This window comes from Lichenostomus cassidix, chromosome 1 (assembly GCF_008360975.1).
Source record: "Lichenostomus cassidix isolate B80296 chromosome 1, HeHo_3.0, whole genome shotgun sequence".
Classification (NCBI taxonomy): Eukaryota; Metazoa; Chordata; class Aves; order Passeriformes; family Meliphagidae; genus Lichenostomus; species Lichenostomus cassidix.
The window spans coordinates 43,629,813-43,637,134 of record NC_139479.1 but is presented as its reverse complement, the minus strand read 5'-3'; positions in this window follow the sequence as shown (position 1 = coordinate 43,637,134).

Genomic DNA, 7,322 nt, shown 5'->3' with positions numbered 1-7,322 from the left:
AGAGGCCTTAAAAAAAACCCTAAAACCCAAAACAGTAGGACTACAGCTATTTGCTTAGTCTTTGCTAAAATGAATCTTCCCTAGAAAATTTCTGAAGACAACTGCCCTCTACTCTGATCATATCTGAAACTTCTTCAGTTTGCAAAAAAGGGAGCCTAAAATAGTACTGGGTTTAAAACCAGTAGGAAATAAAACTCCAAATAACCCACACCTCTTCACCTTTCCTTGTGGCAAGGGAGGGACCAAAAGCAGGGACTATGGGCTGAGACAACAATTTACTAAAAGCACAAAACCACACCACCAATGATTACTTCAATTGTATAGAATGACAATTGGTCACACCCACACAGCACTAGACTTTGCCTCCCCCCTCCCCTGCAACGAGGAGAAAAGCTTAGAAATAGGTTCAGTGTCTTAATTCAATACCTTGGATCCCATCCTTTGCCCCTGCATGTTTTAGTGAAAGTAGGATTAAGTCTATTAAATATTTTTTAAAAATTTCTTTGATTTTTCCTATTAATTTATTACAAACTTTCATATTTTTTGGATATTCTCTCCAAATAGGAGAGTTTGGTTCCACATAAAAAGCAACGGTCTCTAAAAAAAATTATCTGCAGTGATTAGAAGTGCAACTACTTTGCAGCTAAATGGAACTGAAATACACAGCTAACCTGGATATGTTGCAGCTGAATGCAATTATTCACAGAAGAAGACTAAGTTATCCTAAAAGCCTACTCCTTCATGAATGAACTTGCATCAGGTTCATGTTTCTGTTTGGCTTAATTTTGCATAAAATTTATCTAAGACAGAGTTTCCAATGCTGTTAAGTTGTAAAAAGACAAAGAATGTATTTACTCATTCGAACAGAATAGTGAAAAGGTATGACATGCTGTAGTAGCAACTATCAAGACTTCTCATTCATACAACTTTGTCCTCCTGTTAGTCTAAAAAAAAAATTCCTAGAAATCTCTGTAAAGTAACTTCTAACCCTCATTATGAATGGTACACTGATACCTAATTAATTACTTTGCCTCAGGATATACACTCAGCAGCAGAAGTAACACTGATTCAGTTTTTACTATACAGCTGTACTACCTTGATATCTTTCTGTCCTGATGGAAAGTCTCTTTTTGAATATAGCTCCACCTTACCTGTATTTTGAATTTTCAGGATAGTTCAAAGTGAACAAAAGGTACTGGAGCTACATCCATACTACTGCAAGAAAGAATACCAAAAACTCAGGAGCTTGACTGCCCACTCCACTTAATTGGACGTCTCCAGCTTGACCATTCCAACATAAATCTTATGCAGTATGGATGCCAACAGGTTTTACCACTTGGCCTTGAAGCCTTTTTTCCCACTGAGAAATTTAGTCACAGCTTCTGAATTCAAATTAGGTTCTAGTAAATTCAGTATTAAAAATTCTGTTGATACTACATCAGCACTTTCAAGAGTTTGCATTCTATTGCTGTTAAAACCTGTATCCAAATGGAACAATTTTTTTTGCAATGTATTCCTGGTTTACATAACAGCAGTCCTTTTTCGTGCTGTCAGGATTTCCCTTCGGTGGATACCATGTTGCATAGTACTATAGCTAGAAGCTAGTGTGCATTGCTCTTGCTCTAGCATGGATTTGGTATACATCCCATCAAGAGGGACCCTGGAGCTGATTCTTGGTCTATCACTTCAGACATATTTTAATTGTATTATTTTAGAAAAGTAATGGAATAGGCAGAATGGTCATTAATCTCAAAATGTGACAGTTTCAATAAATGCAGATTTTTTTTTAGTGCCTATACTGCAATTAACTCTCAGAGTAAGATTAATTTATAGGAGTGTTGTATGTGGGACTACTGTAGTCAGTTTGGGAATCCAAGGCCTGGAATCTATTATAATCTCAAGTTTTAAGTCAATCTGTTTCTTGCTTTGGTGATGGCAGTAAAAAGCTTGCAAATGTGAACCACAAAAGGCTCCATTATATTTTCAGTGATCTATCATATGATACTGCTTCATATGTTTTAGTTAGACATTATTTCTATGACTTCCTAAACTTAAGGAAGGACATATAAAGTAAACTTCGTGCATGACATACAGATGAAATTACCTTCTAACTGTGAGTAAAAATACTAGGTTTAGGGTTTCTACAGTCACTGCTGAGCATAAGACTTTCAATTGCTCTCACAGTAGCTGTTTTTCCTGTTTCTATGACCTGAAGCAGGTCTGGACCTGCAGCAGCTTCTCAGCTATAGATCTATGCTGTAGTGTGCCACATCAATCTCTACTTCACTGCTTCTCATCCAAAGGACCTTCAAAGCCAGCATAGGTGAGCCAGCAAACAATATGTTTGAAGTTTAATCTAACTTCTGAAGTCCAAAGTGACAAATTTTTTGGAACAAATAAAATCAGTGGAATGAATCAGAAAGAATTTTCAGAAAACATACAGCTGTTTAGAATCTAATTAGAGGAAAATCTGATGATAAAGAACAAGTAGGCTGAACAAGTAGTAATTTCCAAGAATTGTTGTATCCTGAAAAAAATATTTTTGGACCTTTCCATTGAATTGTTCTTGCAAAAATGCTTTTTAATTGTGTTGTAAAATGTAAAAAGAATACTTGTACTGGAGACAAGACAGGTGAGTCTGAACTCACTGGCAATGATTTCAGTGAGTGTTAGGTTAAACTTATTCAGGAAGGGGGAAAGTGGAAGATTTTCAAAGCAAGAGTTTGTACCAATTTGGTACCTTCCTAAACCCAGCTAGTAATTTGTTGTTAAACTAAAGCACATCAGAAAGATATCCATTATTATTTTAAAGGCTGTAAATTGTGGGAAAATTCCTGTGCAATAATTGCTTTCACTATTAATGTTTTACGTTTTATTTCTAGTAAAAGCTCCACTTATTTCAGCCGGATGCCATTAAATTTTATGATGCTTTCCCTGCTAATTAAAAAAGATCCTTCCACCTTCAACAGAAACCTCCTTGTACAGAGGTCTATCTTATCTACTATAAATAGGTCCTCTATCTATTATATATGTAGTGCACATTATATATTTTTTCAATCTTCCTTTTGATAAGTAGATCATACTCCTATTTTTAGGCCCTCTTAAGCCTGCTTAAATTTTTACATCTTTCCTAAAATATGGACATACAGTACTCAAATAATGACTTAATCAATGCTGTATACCATTTCACTGCTTGGTATTTATCTTTCTAATAGGAAAATTACATATCTGATAATTTTGGTACAGGAAACTGACCGTAGACTGATGTTAATCTGGTGAAGGAGAACAATTCAACATCCTAGTCAGACCAAGTCTGACTGGATTATTTATTTTCCAGGATGCCTATCCACTCTTCACAAATGCATATAGATTTTTCAGACAATGTGAGACATAAATTATACTTTTCATCTATTCACATCTCCAAGTAACTTAAAAAAATAAGCTTATGCAAGAGAAATCACAGCTATTTTTCAAATGTGCAACTGAAATTGCTGCATATAAAAAAACCCAAACAAACTTGAATGCATAAATCACTTTCTAGTTGGTAGGGTTACAAGGAAAATGTCACTATGAGTAAATTACTCAATAATTGTGTAATCTGGGATTTTTATACAGCTGGTACTGGCGAGAGGTGGGAGACAAACTGAGAAAACAGCAAATTAGTATTCCAGTTCTATATAATGATATGCCAAAATTTAACTATAACAGGGAAGTTAATCAAAGTTCTCCTGAGACTTTATAAGCCGACAAACATTTTGTTTTTTAAACTTGCTTTGCAAGTCAGAACCAGAGACGATGTCCTAAAAGACCACTTCCTCTTTGTGGCAGAACAGGTCTTCAGTATATTACAGCAGGGTTGCCCCTACACTACATCCCAGGAAAAGAAAAGAGTTTTAATATTGCCAATGTTTTCTTTCTCTTCTATGTAAGTAGAATGAGAATAAGAACTTACCCTTTTTGTTTTCTTGCACAATTTAAAATGAGTTTCATCTGATCATGTAATCATGGTATCCACATTTGCATTTTATCTTTTGATCTAACTAGAATTCTTTAGCAGCATTTTATACAGCAAGGCTTATTTGGAGATTCTAATCACTTCGTGATGTGTTGCAAAAGAGGTATTTCACTTCTAAGGATGTTATTTGACATTTTCAAAGTGTAATATCCATTCTCTTGGAATCTGAGATACTCTACTATCCAAGATAGGTGAATAAAAAATTTTCAAGATTGGTCAGTTGATCTTGGCTGGCTGGCAGATCCCTACTTTCCCGGTTTCATCTGGTATTGACTTAATTGCTCTCAGTAGCTGGTACAGTGTTGTGCTTTTTGGATTTAGTACAAGAACGATGTTGATAACACCCTGATGTTTTGGCTGTTGCTAAGTAGTGCTTACCCTTAGTCAAGGACTTTTCAGTGTCTCATGCCCTGCCAGGGCTCAGGTCCACAAATGCTCGAGGGAGCTCAGCCAGGACACCTGACCCCAACTGGCCAAAGGGATATGCCATGCTATAGAACATTATGCCCAATATATAAACTGGCGGGAGTTGGCCAGGGAGGGTTGGTCACTGCTCAGGGACAGGCTGGGCATTGGTAAGGAGGTGGTGAGAACTGGGCTGTGCATCACTTGTTTCTTTAGGGTTTTATTGCTTTCTCTCCTTTTCTTCTTCATCATCATCATCATCATCATATCTTATTCATTTTATTATTCATTATGATGAACACTATACATATAATACTATATAATTACATTGATTTGAATAATACATTATATGATATATAAACATATTATATAAACATATAATGTATCAATTATTCTTTGATTAATCTTTGATATTTATACATAGACAAATATTTTGTGCTTGTAATTATTGTGACTATTAGTTTTATCTATTACTATAGTTATTAATAATAAATACTAATATAATAATAAATACTAATATAATAATATATAATAATGATGATGGTATCTGGACCCATGAGGTTCACCAATTACTCTCCCTTCCCCGGGGAGGTGGAAGAGTGGGAGGAGATTGTAAGGGTGTGAGCAGCTGAATGCTACTTAGTTGCAAACTGGGATTAAACCAGTACATCCGCCCATGTGGTCTTTTTCATTCCCTGTTTTCAACTGGAGAAGAGGAGAAAATAAAAGGAAAACACAATGTTTGAGAGAAAGACAGGGAGACCACTTACAAATTATTGCCATGGGCAAAACAAACTCAAATTGGGGAAAATTAATCTCATGTATTTCCAATGAAATTACATTGGAAAGTTTAGAAACAAAGACAAAAACTAAAACACCTTCCCCCACAACCTATTCATTTTTCCCAGGCTCAACTTCAGTTATTTACTTCCTACATCCTTGCCACAAGTGGGACTGGGAGGGCGGGTGTTGTGATAAAAGCTGCAGTTTCCCCACCCACTCCTTCCTTAATGTGTTTACCCTTCGCCTATTGTCCTGCTTTCCCCACCCCACGTGGGCCTGGCCACTCCTTCGGGTTTTCCCTATTGGTTCTGTACCCTAAGTCCGCCCATGTACTGCCCTGTACCTAGAGACCATTGGCTATGTACTTTTCCCACCCCCTCTGTTTCCCCAGAAAACTCCTCCCCCCCCCCCCCCCCATGTTGTTGCCTATGCATGTGGATGTCTATGCACCATGTGCAGCCCTGTGAATAAAACCTTCCATGGACACTGTGTGTAGACCCTCCTCACCTCCTTTACCACCATCAGTTGTGAAGAGCAGACAAAGCCAGAGCTAGCCTCATGGCTCCCTGGCTGGTGAGAGCGCAGTGTCCAGCCCTGGGACAGAGGGTTTGGTGCACTGAGGCGCTGAACCGGACTGGACAGAGATGCTCTCTGGTAAGGTCTGCTATAATATCCTACTAAACCACAACAGATGGGAAATAGGTGTTTATGGTCAATACCTAAGTATTCCTCTCTGCAGCTTCTTCCTCCTTCCCACTTCTTCCTGACTCCGTTATGGGTCTGCTACATGTCATACATTCCTTCAGAATAAATTTGTTTCATCATGTGTTCCCTCTCCATGGGCCACAGTGCAGATATCTACTTGTTGCTGTTGAGCCGCTAGCAGAGTGAGAAGACCCAGGTTCAAAGTGGCACAAAAAAGAAGAATTTATTATTTGTTTCCATCTTATATAGACTTTTCACAGGTCACCCGGATTGGTCAGTTTGAAGCCTCCCCCTAGGCCTGATAGGCCAGGCCTGAACTGTCCACATCTGAGAAACTGTTTTTAAAAACATCCAAACTTCATCTTTGTTTATAAAACACAGGAAGAAGAGAGAGAAGGATTCTCACGGGAAAGGTCTGTGCTAGCCACATCTACTCTGATGTAAGTCTTGACTGGCTGTAGTAAACATTTACTTATCTCCACAGGCTGAAGTTCCTGTCAGGACAATCTGCTCTAGCATGGGCTCTCAAAAGGTGGAAGTTCCTTCAGAAAATGTCCACCTGCTCCTCCACAAGCTGCAGTGCAGATATCTGCTCTGGTGTGGGCCTCTCCATGAGCTGAAGAGAAATCTCCACACTGGTGTATGGAGAACCTTCTTTCCCTCCTTCTCTGACTTTGGTGTTCACAGGGTTGTTTCTCACACTTTTTTCCAAATTTCACCCCTCAATGCCTGTACAGTGTTTTGCTTTTACAGATGATAAATTTTCCTCAAGACACCATCAGCTTGGCCAATGGGCTCAGCTGTGTTGCTCTGCTGCAGCCAGCTGAAATTGGCTGGATTCAGACAGCCTCTGGCTTTATCCAGACCATCCCTGCAGCCATCACTACCTAACCCTTGCCAATACTATGTATGGACAACTATACCAAGTTTCTACTCAACACAGTCAATGAAGTCTACAGAATTTGCAGATGAAAAAATATATATATCTCATTTAGCTGAATAGCTCCCTACACTCAATGACTGGTTAAGTCACCTAAACACAGGTATTTAATGCCTTCCAGGAGCCTTTAGGATATTTCTGGCTGATATTCAGATGTTGATCTCAAAAAAGATGTGGGTCTCTTCTAAAGCCTGTGTGTGATTTGTCAGTCTCTTGAAGGTAATGGGGATGTCTCAACTGACACTGAGGTCCCAGCCACTGATTTTACTGAACAAAGATTCAATTTGTTTGCCTACATGCAGACATTTAGTACCATCTGCTATGTCTTAGGATATCCAAACATCTGGGCAGTCTGGCAGATATGGTTCAGAATGACAGCAAGCTTGGGTTATTTTGGAGACACTGTTGGAAGACAGGTGGGATAGCCCAGGAAACTCTAGGCACTGCTGCTCAGGCAAATGAATCTCATTGTGG